The sequence below is a fragment of the Eptatretus burgeri genome, chromosome 6, assembly GCF_056783735.1.
Source record: "Eptatretus burgeri isolate ZD-2024b chromosome 6, Ebu_testis_v1, whole genome shotgun sequence".
In the NCBI taxonomy this organism is placed as follows: domain Eukaryota; kingdom Metazoa; phylum Chordata; class Myxini; order Myxiniformes; family Myxinidae; genus Eptatretus; species Eptatretus burgeri.
Window position 1 is genome coordinate 80,347,463 of NC_140966.1, and position 23,195 is coordinate 80,370,657.

The following is a 23,195-nucleotide window of genomic DNA, read 5'->3' on the forward strand; positions in this document are numbered from 1 at the left end:
CACTCTGCTGGCAGTTCTGGCACCACACTCATACCCAGGTGGGCACGCAGGTCCCAGCTCGATGATGACTACATCAACGATACTCGGAATGTAGAAAGAGGTTAGTCGAAGCAACAACATGTTTCACCGTTTGGAGTCTTTGCTGGGGTAAGTCTTATAGGATTGCTGTCCCCTAATCGCTTGCACCGACAGCAGATTAGCAGTGGAGCCCGGGCTGCTGTAATTACATTACGGTATTACGTCGTGCATTCTTGGGCAGCTTAGACTTAAGACTACAACCGAGCCGTGGACCAGGGTCAGTGAGTGGGCCATGTTTAGGTTTTACTGTAAGTGCTCTTGTTGTAAACAACCCGGCGCGACCCCCATCGCAGGGACATCATGAGGGCACGCCTGATGTCCGAGCGACTGGCTGTGAGTGGGACGTCCTGCTTTGTCCGCATGGAAACGTCAACCCGTGTCCACCCGGACACCTTCACGTCGTGTAACGAGCGACATTTTGTCAACAACATTTTTTTCCCCATTTGAATTCCCAAATAAACTTGGAATAAGTTCCTGAACTGTTGTCGTTTTGGAATCACGTGAGCCTGGGACCATCCCTCCGGCACGACGGCGCAGGTAGCGCACGTACCTTTGACTTTGAGCCGTCAAGTTTGGGTGTTACAAAGCGCGCCAACCCTCGTATGGACATTAAGCTGGCTGTCTTGCCCGCTACCGTTAGTTGGTGGATGGGAAAGATCCCATCGGTGTCTTTCGCGACGAGTTATCGCCGGCACCCTGAACAAATTACAAATTCCTGTCATAATTACCGCTTCAAAGGAAAAACTGCACCCCACCCTCACCATTGTGCACTCGGGATGTGTTCCATTACTAATCAGCACGTAGAGCGCTCGCCAAGCGGCTTAAGCATTCCAACGGTAAGGACCTGCCTTGATAAGAAACGGCTGGCTTGACAAGCGATAGCAAGCTGATTGTTAATGGAAACACACACCTGATATTATTCAGGTTATCCACAAATGACCATTCCGAATTCAAAACGTAAAAAGAAATAATTTAATGACATTACAACGATCGGGTTTGCTGAATGTGAAAGATCATTTCTCACTTTTATTCACTTAATTTTTCCTTTCCAGGTGTCTCCCGTGACGTCACATGTACCGAAAAGGTAAAATCGCAGTGTATTTATTGCCCGGTCGATGGGTACCATTTTCAGCCACACTGGTTCAATGAAATTCGGGATCACCTCGATGGTGGCTGGTTCGGAGCCACGATGGAGGAAAACGATTTGGTGAGAGGCACAAAAAGTTTATGGAGACTGACAGCGTCCTGGAGAGGAAGGGGGCAGGTCGGCAAAGCACGAGTGGTGAGGATGTTGAACACATTGGTGAGTTGTTCAAGCGCATTTCCCATCACATGATGATCTTGATCATAAAACATTCAGAAATGTTCTTTCCTGTGCAGCAAATCAGATCGTTGTGTCTCATCTCACGATTCCCGTTTGAACTTGGAATGGTAATTTGTGGACACGAGTTATTGGTGACCCCTTAGTGACGGTTTAAAGGTCATGGATGGTCTTTCAGTGGTTGAGGCACACACACACACACACACACACACACACACACACACACACACACACACACACACACACACACACACACACACACACACACACACACACACACACACACACACACACACACACACACACACACACACACACATTGGGAAAGTGCTGTCGACTGTATTTTGCTACTGATTTCATTTCCATCTCGTATGAATGAGTATATGAGTAGTGTGAGTCAGTCTACGAGTTGGGTGAGTTAATTCCATTGTGAGTTATATTCGAGTATTGTCTTAGTATACAAGTAGTGTGATTGTGTATATGAATAGTATGAGTTGGTAGACGAATAGTGTGAGTTCGTATGCGAATAGTGTGTGAGTTTGGAGAGGAATAGTGTGTTGGTATTCAAATTAGTGTAGTAGATAGTAGAAAAATCGTGCAAATGATGATACAAGCATCAAATTTGGTATTTCTGTTCTGCAGGGCTTTCTGATCAAATCTGCCTGATTGGCCATTTGAAAATCCAAATTTTGAAGAATTTGAAGAAAAAAAACTTCAAAAAAATTTGAAGTCACAGCTGCCTGAAATTCTTGAAGTGCAAGTGAACATCCCAGACAGAGAACCAAGGGGAGATGCAGTCATCATTGATGGCTCAGCACTTATCAATGCCCTAGCTCCACGCACTTCAAAGATATTTGTTCACTATGGAACACACCCCTGATATTATTCAGGTTATCCACAAATGACCATTCCGAATTCAAAACGTAACAAGAAATAATCATGATCCCAAAGATGGAATCCTATGGTGCCAGGTACAAGAGGGTGGACGTAGTGTTTGATGTGTACAAGAAGTCAAGTCTGAAGTCCGAGGCAAGGTCGAAAAGGTGGCAAGGAATCAGCAGAAGAGTGACAGGAACCAGTAAGACCCCAAGTAACTGGAGAAGCTTTCTTCGAGATGACGGCAACAAGACTGAGCTGTTTCACTTCCTTGCGGAAAAGATGTGTGAAGCACAGACGACAAGCACAGTCATTGTCACAAAAGGAGAAGATGCCATTAGCAACACAAGGAAGTCACTGGATGCTGTGTCTCCATGTTGTCATGAAGAAGCTGACGCTCGAATATTTGTACACGCCAGGGATGCAACGATGGATGGTAGCAAGTCCATTATCATTAAGGCTAATGACACGGACGTACTAGTCATAGCAATATCTGTACTGCCATCCTTACAGGAACTAGGTCTTGAGAACATGTGGATTGCCTTTGGCCAAGGAGCCAAGGTGCGATGGATTCCAGTCCATGAGGTAGTTTCTGCAATAGGGCCTGAGAAAGCGAGAGGGATCCCATACTTCCATGCGTTCACTGGATGTGACGTTGTGTCTGCCTTCCGCGGTAAAGGGAAGAAAACTGCATGGCAGACTTGGAATGTCTTTGATGATGTTTTTGAAACATTCACCAAACTCAGCCAGCATCCAACATTGATTCGTGATCTTGACTTTTTGATTTTTTTTTTTCGAAATTTGGATTTTCAAATGGCCAATCAGGCAGATTTGATTAGAATCCCCTGGAGAACAAATGTGCCAACTTTGATGCTTGTATCATCATTTGCACGATTCCTCTCAAAAATTGCTGTTATCTGCCCCACTAAATAGTGTGTGAGCTCGTACATGAGTAATAAGAGTTCGTATATGAGTTGTACGTGTGAGTTAGTATATGAGTAGTATGAGTTAGTATACGAGTAGTGTTAGAGTGTGTATAAGTGGGAGAACTACTTAGAGAGTTAGTATATGAGTAGTGTAAACAAGTACACGAGAAGTGCAAGTTACAGCTTTTTTCTTTTGCTTCCACACATTTTGTCAAATTATTGGCACCGTTTTCAAAACTGTGAACACAATCCTGTTGATCTTGTCTCTAATACATGTCTGGCCATAAATTCTCATCAACGTCACAACAAGTGTTTTTCTGTGCATTGCACCGACGATAAAAACGTCTTGCATGGCGAATCCAGGCTTGACACTACTCTGTAGCAATGTCATTACATGCCCCATCCATCACTTCCAGGTGGGTGGCTTGTTGATAAGGGTGCCAATCATAAACCTTCCACTACCAGTTGGAGAAAAACTCGATTGGGTTAAGGAAAGGGATTCACTTGCCCATTGTTATGGTGGCAAGTACATTACAGTTGATAATTATATATTTTTTGTATTCATTGTTGAGGCTCGTATGAGAGCTAATACACAACACACAGCAAGGGTGGCAGGAGACAAGAGCGGTGGGAGAGGGAAGGACAAAACAGTTGGGAACAGAGACATTAGGAAATCTGTGGAAGGGAGAAGGATGGGGCAGGGAACATGGGGTATACAAGATGGACACCACAGGGACTGTCAGGACCTTGCACAACAGGGAACTTTCGGGAAGGAAAGCAGTGAATTTGAAGGAGGTGGGTGGTTTGGGGTGGATTAATGGGGGTAGAAAAGATCGAGGTTTTGGATGGGGGGGAAGATAAGAGGTGGTGGTGAACAGCTGTTTTGAAGACCTGGAGGGAAGAATGGGATTGAAGTGAGTGTGGGAGTTTATTCCAAAGGCGGAGAGAAAGAGGAATGAAAGAGTGAAGATGAACAGTGATTCGTGATTTTGGTTGTTTTACCAGAAGGGGGTTGCTGGCAGAACTTGAGCGCCCTGCGGAAATATGGGTCGGGAGGGGCATATCACAGACAGAGCAGTGGCGGGAAAAGACTGGGGAGGAGACGGTAGAAGACAGAAAGACCACTGACCTGCCTGCGGTGAGAAAGTGAGAGGCCCAAAGACTCAGCCTCATTGCGGGAGATACCAATGATCTGAAATGCCTTGGTTTCCACAGAGTGAAGCCGAGAAGGGCGAGAGGCAGGAGCACTATCAAAGATGGGTGAGCAGTACTCCATCAGGTTGTGGATGAAAGCTTTATATGTGGTCAGGAGCTCAGATGTGCCAAGGAAGGACTTTGCACGCCGGAGGATGCCCAGTTGGTGACTGGCTTTGGAGGCCAGTTTGGAAATATGGCTTTCCCAGGAAAGATCATGGCATATAGTAAGACACAGAAGCTTGAATGAAAGGACTTCTGGAGGATTGTTATGAAAGTCGATGGGGGGGGGGGAGGTTCCAGATGGTCCTTTCGGAGAGACACAGTGAGAGTGTGAGATTTGTCAGGATTGAAAGCCATGTTCCACGTGTTGGACCAGTCTGTGATTTTATCCAGAACTGCAGAGAGCAAAGAGGCTGCTCCTTGCCGATCTGAGGGATGACAGATGGTATGGCAGAGGATAGATCATCAGCAAAGTGATAAAGAGGATTTTCCAGAGAGTTGGAGAGTGTCCAGCAAACCAGCAAACCAATTTGCTGGTGTCCAGCAAACCAAGCTTGCACCACTGCAGCGTGGTTAAAACTAACATTGTCTCAGGCAAAGATATATGTAATGTTTTCCCCAGCTTGGTCAAGGCTCTGATGTAACTCATCCAGGAAGATGAAACGCTGAGAAAAGTTGTAGAGCAAAAGTAATGGCCTGTGACCCACAACACCACCATCAGGAATAGCAGCATACACGCTGATGTTTCCTCCAGGCTGGCCAGGAACGAGGACAACAGCCCTCTGACCAATTGTGTCCCAACCCAGTCTTCTGAACTTGATCAGGTTCAAGCCAGCTTTATCCACAGAAATTATTTTGTGTTCATTGATGTCTGTTTCCAGCTCCTTATCCTCAAGAAAGAGGGTACAATAAAGACTATCATTACATATCCTGTAGTAAACCTCTGACAAGCTCAACAATAGCCATTTCTTGTTGTTTGGTTGGCATACCAACAATAGCCATTAGGTAGTTGATTGTAGACAGCAACCGCCCAGGGTGGTACTACCGTTCTGACTTAGGAGCGTTAAAGTGGTGCCTGGAACTATCTTACACTCTCCGTGTCAGCACTGCTGGTCTTCCCTTCTGTCTCACTCAAACTATAGCTACCGGGCTAGCTTCAATCTCTCTTTCTTGCAAACAAACACCATAAACTTTTCATCATACATTTTTTCTCATTCATGCAGTTCTTTTATTTAAGGCTTGGCTTCGATTAGACTATAATTCCGTGCCTGTAGCCTTCAACATAAAAAAAAAAACGCCTACGCCACCAGCCGGCTCTTTCCTCTCAATTCTGAAAATATAGCATACAGTGGTATGGCAATGCACTGCACAATGAGTGGACACTGAATAAATTTCTGTACAGCACATGTGCAGTACATAAAACACTTACGGGTTATCTGTGCGGAATACTTGGATGATGATTGCCACAGTGGACCTTTTTAGATTTGGTTGAACCATCAACCCTGCTTCTCTCATGGTCAAACCTCTGTTTATGATGTGGTGAACCTTATTACATCCGCCACCGAAAGGTGGATGGAGGTTATGTTTTCTCCCCTGTCTGTTTGTCTGCTTGTTTGTGAACAGGATGTCTCAAAAAGTTGCGGACGGATTCAGATGAGATTTTGTCGAGAGCTTGGCCGAAATCATTAGATTTTGGTGAAGATCCGGATCCGAAGTTTTATTTTGAAGTGATTCTTCACCATTGAGTTATCAGGCTGAAACTATGTACATTATGATACCGAAAAAGAAGTATGGACAAATTTGTACGATACTTGGTGGTTCAGGTTTAAATCCAAATTCGGCCTATCATTGGGATAAAAAACGTAAACGAATCGGCCTGGTGGAGGTATGCAATCTACCGAGTGGCCGTTCCAGTTTCATTAGAAACATCAGATAGCCTACCTAGGTCTAACTTCAAGTTTTTGACACCTGCCCTGACCTGACCTTGCCCACCACGGCAAGCACCACCCCGAACACGCACACAACCACGACCACAACGTCCTATCTGGTGAACTGCCTGTTCCATGTTTTCACACGCTCATGTTGTTTTGCACAATCATCTTTCAAAACAGTGCCGGTATGATTATCAATTTAGCATCATCTGGTTTACACGTGGATAAAACAATTATCAACAATGAACAGTGCGTTTCTACAAGAAATAGGAATTATGAGTTTTGCTGAAAGGACAAGAAGATGTGAGATATGATTTTAACTTGATTGTAATTTTATAAATTGAAAAGGAGACTTAAAATTTCATTTTTTTGATATCAAGTAATGAAAACTGTATTAAGAGTTTTGCAAAACTTCGATGTTTGAGTAATATGATTATGTGGTGTGTTAAGAGTTTTGAAAAACATGCTAAAGGTTTCATAAAATTTGCGTAAACAATAGAAAAAAAAGCTGCAGTATACGAGTACTGCGAGTTGGTATACGAGTAGTGTGACTTGGTGTCCGAATATTTTTTTTAATGGAAATCACCCCAAACATGGCATAAAGCCACTCCAGGGAAAGGGCTAAAATGGCAGCACACATGTAGTGTGAGCTCGTATATGAGTAGTGCAAGGTAGTATACGAGTAGTGTGAGCTCATATATGAGTTGTGTGAGCTGGTATACAAGTCGTGCGAGGTAGTATTCAAATAGAGTTATTATCCGAGTAGTGTGAGCTAGTAGTGCTTGGTCGCGTACGAGTAGTGTGAAGTAGTATTTGAGTCGTGCGAGGTAGTATTCAAGTAGAGTTATTATCCGAGTGGTGCGAGCTATTCGTGCTTGGTCGCGTATGAGTAGTGTGAAGTAGTATTCGAGTCGTGTGAGTTATTATCCGAGTAGTGCGAGCTATTCGTGCTTGGTCGCGTATGAGTAGTGTGAAGTAGTATTCGAGTCGTGTGAGTTATTGTACGAGTAGTGTGAAGTAGTATTCGAGTCGTGTGAGTTATTATCCGAGTTTCGTTTTTCTAATGGAAATCACCCCAAACATGGCACAAGGCCACTCTTGGGAAAGGGCTAAAACGGCAGCACACAAGTAGTGTGAGGGAGTGTGAGCGAGTATACGAGTTAGTAAATGAGTAGTGCGAGTTAATATACGAGTAGAGTATGTATATTAACTCGTAGTAGTTAGTATATGAGTAATGTGACTTAGTATACGAGTTAGTAAATGAGTAGTGCGAGTTTGTATACGAGTAGTGCGAGTTATTATCCGAGTCGTTTTTTTAATGGAAATCATCCCAAACATGGCGCAAGGCCACTCTTGGGAAAGGGCTTAAATGGCAGCACACAAGTAGTGTGAGCTAGTATACAAGTAGTGTGAGGTAGTAGACGAGGAGTGTGAGTGAGTAAATGAGTAGTGTGTTAATATACAAGTAGAGTATGTATATTAACTCGTAGTAGTTAGTATATGGGTAGTAGATGAGGGGTGTGAGCGAGTATACAAGTTAGTAAATGAGTAGTGTGAGTTAATATACAAGTATAGTATGTATATTAACTCGTAGTAGTTTGCATATGAGTAATGCGAGTTAATATACGAGTTAGTAAATGAGTAGTGTGAGTTTGTATACGAGTCGTGTGAGTTTTCCATCAGTTACAGGCTTGGGCAAAGGAACTGATTCATCCATCCATTGGGACCATACTCTGTGCAGAGAGTTGGTGCTGCCGAAGCAGACTCCTTGGCTATTGGGCACAATCCTGTACGGGTCACCACTCCTGATAGGCAGTCAACCCCATCTGGTATTAATTCAACAGCTGAGGGGGATTTGAACTCAGGATTCTCGGATCTCAAGCCCATCACCCTAACCATTAATCCAACACCAGGCATGAACTTATCAAGGTGGATCAAAATTCCATTTATTTTGATGGAGGCGTAATTGTTCAACAACCTGTAACTTCTCCCTCATTTCCAATTAAAACCTAAGTTTATGAGTGAGTCTTTTACAAATTAATCTCGAAGTTAATTTGTGAGTCCTTTACATTTTTTTTTTGTTGTTAGTGAGTCTCTTTAAAGTTGATCTTTGGCAACAATTTCGTGAGAGCTCTTTTTGCCCAGCAGTTTTGTTTTTGAGGTTATAGGCATCTCTTGGTTATAAAGTGCACATTCTATGATGGGTATTTATTTCCAGCGAGGAATTGGAAGACAACCCCCTTTCACATGATTTACTTCCGATTGTAGTACTTATTACAATTATACTTACTGCACAAGGATATCCACAAATTTGCTTTCTCCTATCTTAACACACAGGTGCACCAATAATCCTGAACTCAAGCAAAGTCGAATCAAAGATTGTGTTCAAAGCTTCACCATGGAGTAAATAAATCCTTTCCTACAACAGATATTCTCGAGTTTCATTTGATTGGTTTCCACTGATTTGTATAAAGTTGCAAGTCCATTTAATCTGTACGTACCTGGTAAACAGGTCGAGAAAGGTTCGCCATGAAAGTTCTTGGATTTTGATTTATTTTCAACATTGTCCCCTTTGTGGCGGCTGCGAAGGTATATATTTGAAAGTCGAAAGTCTTGCAGGAATGTTTGTGCTGATGATTTATGTTGCTGATGTTGATAATGTCGTGGTTCTACCAACGAACGTTTCAGCATCTTCAGCCAGCAGCAGCTCGTGTGGTTCATGTCTAGCCTGTAGTTCAATATCATTTCAGATTTTTTTTGTTCTAATGAGGCAAGAGTATCAGGTTTTTCTTTCATGTCATCTCTTCCAATGGCTAAATGCCACTCGAAATACTCTGGAGTGCAACATTATTTTCAAAACAAGTTTATTTCTCCACTCCACCGATATTGAAGCCTCTCCTGCAAAATATCCACACCTTCCTCAATAACCACCCCAACCGGCGTCGTGCACCACTTGCACCTCCTTTCCACTCCTCCCATCCCGGCAAACAGACTGAGTGTTCGAGGAATGTGACCCACGCTGATATTTGGAATTTTTTAATCAAGGCAGGCCCGCGGCGAGCGGACGGACGCGTGCACAGCCAGCCTCGCGGGCCACTCGCGTTGCCAATAAGAAAGGCATTCGGGGTTCCATCAAGGTCACGAAGCACGTCGGCGCAAACAGCAGCGAAACTTTTGCAGCTGCGACGCACAAAAGGCGCCCGGACGCGCCTCTATGCCAGACAGGCCGCCTGTCCCGTTAAATTGGATCCCGGAGCTCAATCGGCGCCATGAGTATCTGCGTTCATCTGGCTCTTTACATCTCGTCCTTTACGCACCATCGCTTGTTACCGTCTCCCTGGCAGTGTCTCTGATTCGAGCTCCTCTCGTTGGGTCCCGTGGGGATCTCACGTCTCCTATAACTCAGTTCTGATCGTGGTGGTGTTGCTCGGTTAAGTATATGCATACCTGCGGCCCCTTCTCAAGGATGGTGGTCCACGGTGCTGTCCCTATCGAGATCTTAAATTCCCTTCCCTCGTGTGTTTGGAGCGTTTCCTGATTCGTTTTATCCTATAAGCTTCAACATTTCCATCCAAAAGGAATTCCAACAGTTCTTACAACGTTACTTGTCACTTTTAAACATTTTTCAGCAGTGTCTCGTCGTTATATCCTCCCAGTGTATACAACTCTACTCTTCTGCATAGAAGCCGACACTATAAACCTGCCAATTGGATTATCAAATCGGATTACTCATTTACAAATCGGATATCATCCGGATTGCTTATTCATGAGCACATTTCGCACTCATTTCGATCATTATTAATATGCTTGCTTGTTACTCGGAACACACTCATTTATCAGGATTTAATTTATTTATTTCTTTGGGTGTTGTTTGTTTATTTGTTTGTTTATTTATTTATTTATTTATTTATTTATTACCAGTTTTCTCTGCCAGACGATATCACCGAATCATTCATTTACTTTTGCTCATTCATTCCCTGGATCCTTTTGATTTATAAATGGTACATCATGCCTGGTCTTGTCGCTCACTTAGCTCGGAGCTCGGTTATCAATCGGTGCTTGGCACTGGTGTATTATTCATTATCCCGCACTTATCTGTTGGCCGTTTATCACTTGTGCCATTGTTACACTTTAATACCTTGTCTTCTTAGATGATGACATTGATATTTGTTGGCTCTGGGGGTAAGATTTATCACCCATTATGAAGTGTTCAAATGTTTTGTGACTCAGATCCAATAGTCTAAGAAATGGCATTAGTTTATTTTCAATTTGCAAGTGTGTATATATATATATATATATATATATATATATATATATATATATATATATATATATATATATATATATATATATATATATATATACATAATGTATCATCCTCTTTACAGAACGTTGGTGCTGCTAAAGCAGCTTCACGGTTATACTGGGAGGTTTGCCATTGCTTTCCAGGCATTGTTTTTTCTTGCTGTATTATTTTAAATGCTGAACGTCATGCGACGAATCAGCACATAACATTTATAAAGTTTTTGATGTGACTCGGCTGTGGTTTGAACCACCGACTTCCCAGATTCAGACCGAACATTACACCACTGAGTTTGGTCATCAAATGTATAAAGCTCTTTCTTCCCATTAACTCACTCCTGACTGACTGACTGACTCACAAACTGATATAAATGTTTCGTACCTTCTTGGTGGGGGTACAAATCTAAAAATTTACATACTGATGCAGCTCAAGACCAACATCCCAGGAAAAAAAATCACAAAACCTTCAGGAAATTTCTGTAAATAAAAGTCGACCAGTGCTGCCTCTGTCTGCTCATTGCAGGTCATGTGACTCAAGACAATGGAGCTTACAATGGAACTGGTTGTAAAGCAATGCTCACATGCACCTCTTCCATCTCTTATTTTATAACTTTTGTTGCATTTAATTAAGAACTAGAACAGCACTCAGTCGAGCGCACACGGTTTGTTTTCCATTAAAAGGCCGGATCTGCATTCTGTCCTGAACCAAAACCTATGTATGGGCTTGTTCTTGTCAACTATCCAATGCATCTATCAAGTTTTATCATAACCCGTCCACAATGTTTTCCAATATCATGCTATATATCGTTTTTGTGGTCATTTCTCAATTATGAGAAATCATTTTGAAAATTAAAAAAAACTTCTCGTATCCTGATCCGGATTTTCACCAAAATTGCCCTTGTCACACACACAACCTGTCCACCAATATATATATATATATATATATATATATATATATATATATATATATATATATATATATATATATATATATATATATATATATATATATATATTACACACACACATAGTACACGAGCAAATACCACCTGCCACTTAACTAAGGAGAATACTAAAAGAGAGGAGGGGAGGAGGGAGAGGGATGTGGAAACAGAGAGGGTAGGGTAGGGGAGAGGAGAGAGAGAAAATTGGGGAGGGAGAGTGAGAAAGGAGTGAGAGGTAGGAGGCATGGGGAAGTGAGAAGGGGGAGCAGGGAGTGGAGCGAGGAACAGGGAGAGAGAGAGGCAGACACAGACACACAGAGAGGTTAGCAAAGAGAACAAGAAAAAGAGCAAAGAAAGATTGCAGATCCTCGCCAGGACTTCTTTTGTGTGGTGTATTTTTGTGTACTGGTGTGTTACTTAATTAGTGACGATATAAATAAAACTGCCACTTTATAACTGCAAACAGTGATGACCGGGTACCAAGACGTCCCACGTTGATGCAACCCCACTTTGATTGGACACCTGACCCTGACCATTGACGTTTTTTTTTTTAGTATTTGTTCAATTGAATTTAGAATCAATTCATCCATCCATCCATCAATCCATCCATGCAGAGCATTGGTGCTGTCAAAGCAGACCCCTTGGCTATTGGAAACTATCCTGGACGGGTCGCCCCTCCGACACACTATACCAGCATGCAGGCACTCATTTTGCCGACCTCGGAAGGATGACAGGCAGAGTCAACCCCACCTGGTATAATTTCAACAGCCGAGTGGGGTTTGAACTCAGGATCATAGGATCCCAAGCCCACCACAATAACCATTGAGCCAACACCAGACATAATTTAGAAACCCCACAACAACACTGATTGACATGAAAATTTCACCGTAGGTGTGATGACTCATGAAGAATGTGGTAATCATAATTATGACATCACAGGTCTTGTGGTGTGGCAGCCATGTTGGAAAAAGGTAAAGCTTTGGACATCTGTATCTCCGAAACTGCTCCATGGAAAAAAAACTTTAAACTTGGCACATGTCAAGTACTGCCCATGAGAAATAAATGGCATTTTTTGATGATATCATAGGTGACTTCATTATGACGTCATAATGCATACGTCCAATGCTTTATCCGATCAGGATGAAAATTTTTGAAGGTCACCTTGGGCTTGATTGTATGATAGAAAAAATTGAGGATGTCATCGGTCACGTGGTTCGGCAGCCATCGTTTTTCAACATAAAAGCCTTCATAATTCTTATTCTCTGAAATGGCTGAACAAGTCAGGTCAGGTCAGGTCAGGTCAGGTGTGGGAGCATGCACTGGATCAGCGCGGTGCTGCATCCACTTCCGCTGGTACAAAAATGGCCTCCGTCTGGCCATCCCCCATGCAGATGCCTGGCCCATCCCCATCTCCTTGAGATGCTGATAAACCTGCTGCAACCATGAGGCACGTGGTCGGCCCATTGGCCACCTCCACTCACAAAGCTCGCTTGCTGAGAGAATCTGGTGAGCATGATCAGCATCAACAAAACAAGCTCCCTGTCCATACTCCCACAGCTGACACTCAAGGACCATGCAGGTAACAAATCTCATTTGAGTTTCTCTCAGCAACTGCTTGTTGGACATAAAGTCCGACCAGCGATAGCCAAGGATTCTCCGAAGAGACCTGGTACCAAAGGAATAAAGTCTCCACCTCAGATCCCTGGTCAAAGTCCAAGTCTCACATCCATAGAGCAAGACTGGGAGCACCAAGGACCGGAGGACTCGGACTTTCGTCCTCCCGCATAGGTACTGGCAGCACCACACTCCATGATCCAGTGAATCCATGACTCACCAGGCCTGACCCAGACAACTGTTGACCTCTGGCTCACAGCCAGCAGAGACATGAACATCACTGCTGAGGTAAATGAATCTGTCCGTGACCACAACATCCTCGCCACAAACAGGCACAGACAGGATATCAGCATCCAATATGTCATTGAAAGACTGGATCTTAGTTTTGACCAAGGAAACCCATAATCCCAGCAGATCCAACTCCTCACTCAGCACCGTGAGGGCCCCCAAAAGGATATCTAGAGTCTCCGCAAAGACAACTGCATCATGTGCGAAATCAAGGTCAGAGATCTTGACATTCCCAAACGATGCGCCGCAGCTTGATCTCTCCGACATCCTCCCCAGAATCAAGTTCATGCAAGTGCTGAAAAGTGTGGGGGCCAGTACACACCCCTGACAATCTCCAGGAGCTACTAGAAATATGTCAGAGATGGTACCACCACATCTCACAGCACTCTCATTACCAGTGTATAGTTCAGATATCAGATTGATCCGTTTTCGTGGCACCCCACGAAGACCAAGAATCCTCCAGAGGGCATCCCGATTCACTGAATCAAATGCTTTGCAGAGATTAACATAGGATGCAAGCAGCCCCTGCAGAAACTCTCATCTGTGTTTTGTGAGGACCCAACGAGCAAGGATATATATATATATATATATATATATATATATATATATATATATATATATATATATATATATATATATGTATGTATGTATGTATGTATGTATGTATATATATATATATATATATATATATATATATATATATATATATATATATATATATATATATATATATATATATATAGATATAGATATAGAAACAATGTCCGAATTAGATAAATTAGCACTTTTTTTGCAGTTAGAACTGCTCCCAAAAAACAACATTTTCAGTACCTTGTCATTAAGAAACCATTGCAGCCTCTTCCGAGTTAAGACATTGGTGAGCAGGCTGAACAAAATGACGAATTAAGACCCGAGCAAGCTGACAGAGGGCTGACTCAGGGGCTGACTAATGATGACGCCTTGATAAAGATAATTAAATAAGGCTGTTGAATGTCTTCAAAAGAGGCGTTTAAATTAACCCAAACACCCAATTTTCATTCATACGCGATACATTGGAGCTCTCTGAGGATGCATGCAATGTTTGGGGCTGCTAGGTTTCATGGTTTTGGAGTTATGGAGGAGTTGGACTGACTGACAGATGGACTGACACACACTGACATTAATTATGAGATATATATATATATATGAATTCTCACGATTCTTCCCGAACCATTGGTTTTTCCTTAAGGCCCAGTCACACCTTGACGTTTTAGCCAGCTTATGAAGATTTTTGGAAAATTTGTCTAAAACGCTGGTGCACGTCGAATACGTTATGGGTAAGTTTTGATAACATTGAGAGCACGCTGAAAAACACTGCCATACGTCGTTGTACGCTGGCTTTAAACGTTGTACTTTTCGGTTGTCCTCAAATTTTCCATGCTTGAAATTTTAAGACTTATGCCAGCGTATGATTCACACGTTCCGCATAACGCTGGCCATAAGTTGTAGGCACGTCACGCGATTGTTGACACACGTCGACACACGTTACTTGTGAGTTACTCAAAAGTCGAAACACGTCGAGGTAATGTTTAGCGGACCCGAAACTTATTTCTACCCTATGAGTTACGTGTTGTACTCACGTTACGCGATCGGTGACACACATCGACACACGTTACTTGTTAGGTGCTCATAAGTCTAAACACATCAAGGTAATGGTTAGTGTCGGTGTTCCAGACTCCCTGGTTTTATTTTTTTTTAATTTTTTTTTCTTCCTTCCTTCGGTATGATGGTGATGTTGACACTTCGATTTCTAGTGCGGTTATAATATAATATAATTAATAGGCTGCCGCTCCACGATTTAAATCATAACCGCACTGTACACTGAACACCGTCATACCGAAGAAAAAAAAAAAACCGGGAGTCTGGAACATTGACGCTAACCATTACCTTGACGTGTTTCGACCTATGAGCACCTTACAAGTAACATGTGTCGATGTGTGTCAACGATCACGTAACGTGCCTACAACTTATGGCCAGCGAATGCGGAGCGTGTGTCATACGGTAAGTACGTCGTAAAATTTTCAACATGTTTAAAATTACAAGACGAACTCCACTTACTACGACGTATGATAGCGTACCTTAGTGTTCTATTCACGCATACCAAACTTACCCAAAACGTATTCGACGTGCGCCAGCGTTTTAGACACATTTTTCAGAGGTCGGCATACGCTGGCAAGATCGCCAAGGTGTGACTGCGATGTTGACACTTCCATTTCTGCGGCGGTTATGATTTGAATCGTTGTGCGGAAGCCTTTTCATAACCTACGCCACGTCATTGTCGGCGATGCGTGCAGTGCTCTATGCATAAGTTAGACTATCGTTGGGCATAGGTTGTGAAGGCCGACAACAGGTTCACCATTCGTTGGTATAAGTTATCTCTAACACGACAAAACATTCTGTGTCCGTTACTAATACGTTATGCATAAGACCAACTCGTTATGAATTCGTCCGAATCTTTAAAAAAAAACATCAAAAGTTCAACGTAAGCCAGCGTTTTACATACATTTTAATACGTTGCCATTGCTGGCTAAAACGTCAAGGTGTGACTGGGCCTTAAATCCCTTAACCCTAACCCAAACCTATATAGAATATATATATTTTTTTTTTTGCAGTGGATGGTTCTATGTCTTTGAGAGACTGCAACTATGCCAGAAGTTTCATTTTAACAAACATTTATCATTTTCCCATCCCAGCTGAGACGCCATTCCACCTATTGCAATTCTTCTCCCTGTTCTGCTGTCGAGGATCCCTTTATGATCCTCCAGCTTTTTTCCTTTGCCCTTTATTGTCTGTTAATCCATTGCCCACTTTTGTTCTGCTCCTTTGAGCCATAATGCCTCCCAAATTTTTTTTTATTATAATATCGAATTTCATATGCAAATTATATTATCAAATCCTAATATTATTTGACAATGGCTGTTTGTTGTATTTTCTGCAAGACACCCATCGTACGCTGTGTGCAGGCACGCTTTGTAAACCCCTATAATCAGCCATTCTCTGCACGCAAACGATTCTAACAATGACGTGAGCTTCCTTAAAATGCTATGTGTGCCCCACATTTACCTGCCATTATTGTTAATTCCCACACACGTTCTGACATGTTTCACCTCCTTTCATCCGCTGTCCTGTTGTGGGAATATAGTCAACAAAAGCCATAATTATTGTGAGGGAAAACGCAGCCTGGGTGTGTTTGCTGCAAGGGTATGAATAGTAAATGAAATATTTTTGCAACAATGCAGATGATTTAGTGTAATGCCAGATTATGTATTTCCCACAAACCCTCCCTTCTCCCACAACATACACCTGATCATATTTATTGGGTTTTTTTTTTTTTTACTCGGGGCCACCTTTTCGTAAGAAACTGTAATCGTAAATACAACCCATCACTTCGCTGTGTGGAGGGGAAGAGAGAAAGTAGGAGGTGAGGTGGAGAAGAGGGAGGGGAGCAAGGAGGAGTGGGGGAGCTAGGAGCGGTGAGGAAGAGGAGAGCTAGGAATGCAGGGGGGAGAGCAACACCTCACAACACATCGCTATACACTTCAGGTGGAGGTGGGAGAGAGAGGATGGGGGAAGTAGTGAAGTGGGTGTTCTGGACTTGCGTTTGGTAGGGAGACTTGAGGAGGAAAGTGGGGAGGGGTTCTCGACTTGCGTTTGGTCGTTGGACTTAAGGAGAAGTTCCACTTGCATTTGATAGAGGAATTTGAGGGGAAGTGGGATGGGGGGGGGGTGGTCTCATCTGCCGGCACAAGATTGAATGAAATGTGATGTGTTACAACAGCCGTTCAAACAGCTCATACTAAACACTGCCCAGAGAAGTCCATGCGGGCAGAGGGGGGAGGGGCTTTCGGAGGAGGTAAGTGCGAGGGGAGGTGAAGGGAAAGGAAGGGAGGGTGTTTTCATTCAATCATTGAAAAAGCCACGCCAGTGATCATGCCTTTATTTAATTTCCTCACACATTTTATACTAAAATGTGATAAGCACTGGAATCTCCAAATTAATTTCAAAATTTCAACTGCACAATTGATCCGAGCAGCAGTTCCGCCTACTATAAAAGTGTTCATTTGTCCAATTTGCATAATCTTTGACATCCCTTCTTCTCCTCGACCTCGGAAGAATTGCATGGTGTTGGAGAGGATTTGGGAGGAGGTTAGCATGAGGGGATGTGACAGGAAGGCAGCATGAGGGGTTGGGAAGGAAAGGCAGTGTGATTTGATGGGAGAGGAGTGGAAGGGAGGGCCACATGAGGGGAAGGGAAGGCATTATGAGGGAAAGGTGGCGTGATGGAAAGGGAGGGCAGCATACTGGGGTGATAAAACGTTACAGGGGTGACATCTAACTACAGTTTATTAATATAATGAAAGCAGATCACAGAAAAATGTGAAAAATGCGATCTTGTCAGAAAAAAACAATTTACAACACTTTCAGCGGATGAACTGGATGCCATGAACTGTGTGCATCAGACCACTGTCCACTGAAGGGTACTTGCCAAGTAGCTTAAGCACTCAAGGAAGCACTCCAACTGAATGGTTGATAAGGAACAGCAGGCTTGGAAAGCAATTAGCATTCGTTCATGCTATACACCAACTAGCAATGTGCGAATTGGACAAATGAACACTGTTTTAGCAGTCAGGCCTGATACTAAGGTCAGTTCCGCAGTTTAAATTTTTTAATTTGTCTCAGGTTTTGAGATTCTCGAGCTTATCGCATATGCAAAAATTAAATAAAGGCATGAACACCGTCATTTCCGAGCGTTTATGAGCATTGCGATGTATCCAGCGATTCGTGGATATGAAGCTTTATCATGCAGAAACCGACCCGTTCATAAAGTGTTCTATGAACTCTCTCGTTGCTTTTGTTCTTGTTTTATTGGCACAGAAGTTCCATCAAACTTTATCCATCAGGTAAAAAAGTTAAAATGCTGTCCTGAAACCTCTTTTCACACTTTTACAGGGTTTCAAACCCAACCAACTACAAAAACGGCAGGTTTGAAAATTATTCTAAGGAACAAAAAGGTAAAACCAACCAAAGGCAAACAACAACAAAAGACCTTTTCCATAATTTAACTATCTTAAATCAGAATATACATGGCTGGTAGAGTTCAAAAGTTCCTGGTGATGAATCCATTCATGACAAGGGATATCAGACTTTATGGGGTGTAATGGTTAAGACTTCAGTGTTTCTTCTGAGTCTGGGATGTTGATGAACCTGACCCTAGTAAAGTTATACCAAAGACTTTAAATATGTAATGGTACATACACTACTATACTGCTTCCTTGCTTGATGCTCAACATTTTAAAAGGACAGATCATAGAAAAACAACCATAGGTTGGTCGTCATTCTGCAGGCTTGATGGGCCTAAATGGTCTCCTTCCGAGTTGTAGTTCCTTGGAACAGGATTATTAAGTATTATTATTATTTTGTTTGTGAGAAAACGTGTTATGACACAATGGGAATGTATGCAAGGTTATGATGTGTTGGTACAGATGAAAGGGAGTTTGGTCACCAATACTATAATAGGTGTTTGACAATATTTGTCATACAGTACTTGCATTCTTGGGAACACATCACTTCCCTGAGCATTAAACACAAGTATGCATGCATTGTCTTACAAGGTGGCACGTTGTCTTCAAGTTGTCCAGTCTGGGTTTGATTGCTGACACGACTCCCCAAGCAGTAATTGGACATTAAAATCCAAGAAAAGTTGATGAATGAGCATTGGTACCCTGAAACAAATTACACCAGAAGGGCATTCAGTGGAGCGCATACCTCCGCCAGGCTGATTTGTTTACGTTTTGTTTCCCACTGATAGGCCGGATCTGGATTCGCACCTGAATTAAAATTTAATTGGCGTGTTCTTGTCACTAATCAAAATCATCCACCAAGTTTTATCCGAAGCCTTTCACCACCTTTTGAGATATCCTGCTAAATGTCGTTTTTGGCCCGATCACTCGGTGGTGAAGAATCACTTAAAAAATTCTCGGATCCGGATCTGGATTTGGATCATCACCAAAATCTAATAATTTCCTCCTTGTTACAGACCCAAGCTCTCTGCAAAATTTCGTCCGAATCTGTCCACAACTTTTTGAGATATTTTGTTTACAAACAAACAAATAGACAGACAGACAGACAGACAGGTGTGAAAACATAACCTCCACCACCTTTGGTGGTGGAGGTAAAAATGCCTGCACAAATCAGCTTCAATCAAACGGAAGGCCTGGCCAGCTGTTTCATGAAAAACTTGAGCCAAATCCTTTCTGTGGCCGATCCGATCCCACAAGAAAGTGAGAGTCATTGTGGCAAGCAAATAAGTTGATGGTAGTAGTAGATGAAGTAGTAGTTGTGCATCAGGTTATGTATTTAATGCAATTGTTTTTAAAACTGATAAGTATTAATTGAATTGTTCTGGAAAAACACACACACACACACACACACACACACACACACACACACACACACACACACACACACACACACACACACACACACACACACACACACACACACCCCTCCACAAAAATTACACCCACATAAGTGAGATCCCAAGCCAGTTGTCCAAACCACCATTTTGATTTGTTATGAAATCTTCGCCCCTGTTATAAATCAGCAAATTGCGTGTAAAATGCTCGTCATGGTCGAAAAATGAGAAATTATTTGTTTGATAAAACTTTAATTGAGAAGTAAAGCCTGATTTAATTGAGCGGGAATTGGAATGTCCAACATCCCACGAGTAATCAAGCATATATCACATCAAATCGTGGACGACGTGAGGTGGAGGGGTGCAGGAAATTGGGGTGGGGGGGGGGGAGAGGGCAGAACTGCGAACAAAAACTATATTCTGAAAATTTCACTGAGGTTGTAATTGGTGCTTGATGGTATGTTTCTCCATATCTCATCCTCCTCCTCCTCCTCCTCCTCCTCCTCCTCCTCCTCCTCCTCCTCCTCCTCCTCCTCCTCCTCCTCCTCCTCCTCCTCCTCCATATGCAGCACAATGCTGCAGGTAGCATCACTGGCTTGGGGTGCTGGTGCAGCTGTGCTGCTGATGCAATGCTCCTATTAGCAGTACACTGGTCCTCATTTTACCAACCTTGGAAGGATGATAGGCTGAATTAACCACACCTGGTGTTAATTCAACGGGAGCTCAAACTCAAGACCCTAAGATCCCAAACCAGCTATCCTAACCGATAAGCTAACACCAAGCTTTCCATATCTCATTAAAATATGTTCATTCAAATATTTGATCACCACCAGCCTTGGCAATTGTGAGTTTAAAAAAAAAAAAAAATTTTCATTAATGATTACTTTTCAAGGCGAACTGCACGAGTGAGATTATAAATTTCCCAAGACTAGTCAAATGTGTAGTCGATACTAAGACAGGGAAATCCCAACACTCCTTTCACTTGAAATGAGGAAAATTAAACCTGTCACCTTCATCTTCGACCATGTGGCATCTCGCCTGGTGTTGGCTTAGTGGTTAGGGTGGTGGCTTGGGATCCTTGGGTCCTGAGTTTAAACCCTGTTGGTCACGGAATTAAATACACCAGGAGGTTGACTCAGCCTGTCATCCTTCCGAGGTTGGAAAAATGAGCACCAGTGTACTGGGAGGGGGGACACTGCATCAGCGCCATAGCCACATCCCAACCACTGATGCAACCAGCAACCACAGACTGCACTCGATAGAGAGATGTGGCATCTGCTCAACGAAGTGTTTCCATCAGCAAGTTTGCTCAGAACTCTTCTCTGCCGGAACCATTCAAGAGCTCCTCCATTGTATGTCAAAACTTCAAATGTGACATCCTCAAACTCTGTACATATGGATTATTTAATATTTAATTAACAAATGTTTTGCACAGAGATGGGTACATCTGATGCCTTTTTAGAGACGTAATGTACACCCATGAGCAATTGGGGATCTTTATCCATCGAGATTTTATCCATCAGTACCTCACCAAACAGTGAGACCACAACCTCAGAAAGATTTTTTTTGTTTTATCGAGGAACATATATTTTTCATTGAAAGCTATCGTAAACGAGAACGGCTCTCGGAAGAGCACATACCTCCACCAAGTCGAACGGTTTACATTTTGTATCCCAATGATAGGTCGGATCTGAATCCAGATCTTCACCAGAATCGAATAGGCTTGTTCTTTTCACATTGCCAACTCATCCACCTCGCTTTGTCGCAACTCGTCCACATCTTTTTGAGATATCATGCTAAATATCATTTTTGGCCCGATCTCTCGGTGAAGAAGAATTTTAAAAATTCCAGTATCTACATCCGGATCTTCACCAAAATCTAATCAATTCGTCCTTATCACCCACTCAACATATCCATCGGATTTTGTATGAATCCGTCCACAACCTTTTTGAGATATCCTGTTCACAGACAGAGGTTAAAACATAACCTCTGCCCACTTTCGGTGGGGAAGGTAATTGCATCATCTTGGGCACACAAAAAACATATCAAGGCAAACACATTTGCTAAATTGAAAGAGGTATAAGTCATACTGGGTTGTCAAGATTGCTAATTCATGGCACACAAAGCACTGCTTGTAAAGTGCCTTAAGTTGAAGAAGATTGTGTTTTTGAAAACCTAAAAGTAGCGACAACATGACAGCTACTAATTGGTCGGCAGGGAAGTGGACTCGCGGTTATAAAAAATGTATTTTGGTTCTTTCACTTTAAAAAGAAGCACCACCTCAACACCGGCCCATCAAGACCTTGTATTGCTTATAATAGCAGAATACATCTGTAAAGTATCACTGGTGCTTTTCATTTCTGACTGCTCAGGATTGCTTTGTACACAGGCCCACTCCCACCCCAACCCCCACCCCCCACACATACTCCGCAAACAGCACTGGCCTAGAGGAAGAGTGGAAATTGCTCCTCCCCACATCCCAGCTTGCTTAAATGCCTGCAGTGGCAACTTCCCAAGATTAGGGTCTGGGGATGCCGAAATCATCTGAGGTTATCCCCAGAAGAGGCCTTCCTTGAGGCCTGAGGCCTTGACCTGAGATTCTGGTTTCTTTGGCATTCGACCCACAGCAGAGTCTGCTCTTGCTCCTCTTCTCGTCAACTGCTCCCATCCCCCATCCCCAATTCCTCCCACCTTAACTACAATCTCCATTCCTCCAGCCTTTCTTGGGGAGGAAATGATCTCTCGAGCCCGACCATTTTCTCGTACTGTGATTCCTTACAAACAATCTGCCTCACAAACCAAGTGGGTACTTAAAAATGAGAATATACCACATTCAGTAAACAACCGTTGAGGAAAATACGTATTCTATTTTAAATCAGTAACCCGGCTTTAATTGTTTTTAAGGGTATTGAACCCAAGTTGAAAAATGCTACAGCTCTAATTGCCAGGCTCAACATAGGCCTTCATGATGTAGTTTATGTACCTCGTAGTTTTTAAAAATATTTTTTGGTTCCCCGCCCCTCCGGTAGGGTTAAAATGAGCTCTCGCTCACCAACTGACCGATCATCTGTCCGTGTACTTTTGTGTACGTGATATTTCAAAAACTGTTTAACATTTAGCTTTCATATTGCAGATATCTATTCCTCATGACATTATCTCAGCCTTATTAGATCATTGCTTTGATTGGCCAAATAATATTGCCATGGCAACCATCTCAGTAGCTTGGCTTGTAGAGTGTTCGCAATAGTCCACAAACTGTTCAAG

The 23,195-nt window shown here is 42.7% G+C and overlaps 1 long non-coding RNA gene across 2 annotated transcripts in view; it reads left to right on the plus strand.

Moving 5' to 3' along the window:
* Positions 1-437: 437 nt before the first annotated feature.
* LOC147025153 (uncharacterized) overlaps positions 438-23,195 on the plus strand; it is a 134,139-nt gene continuing 111,381 nt past the window's right edge. The window contains exon 1 of one of the 2 annotated variants that reach the window (XR_015058855.1): positions 438-1,381. This is a non-coding gene — a long non-coding RNA (uncharacterized LOC147025153). Of the gene's footprint in view, positions 1,382-22,420; positions 22,734-23,195 lie in introns of those variants that run through there. The other variant, XR_015058854.1, reaches the window with a different exon arrangement.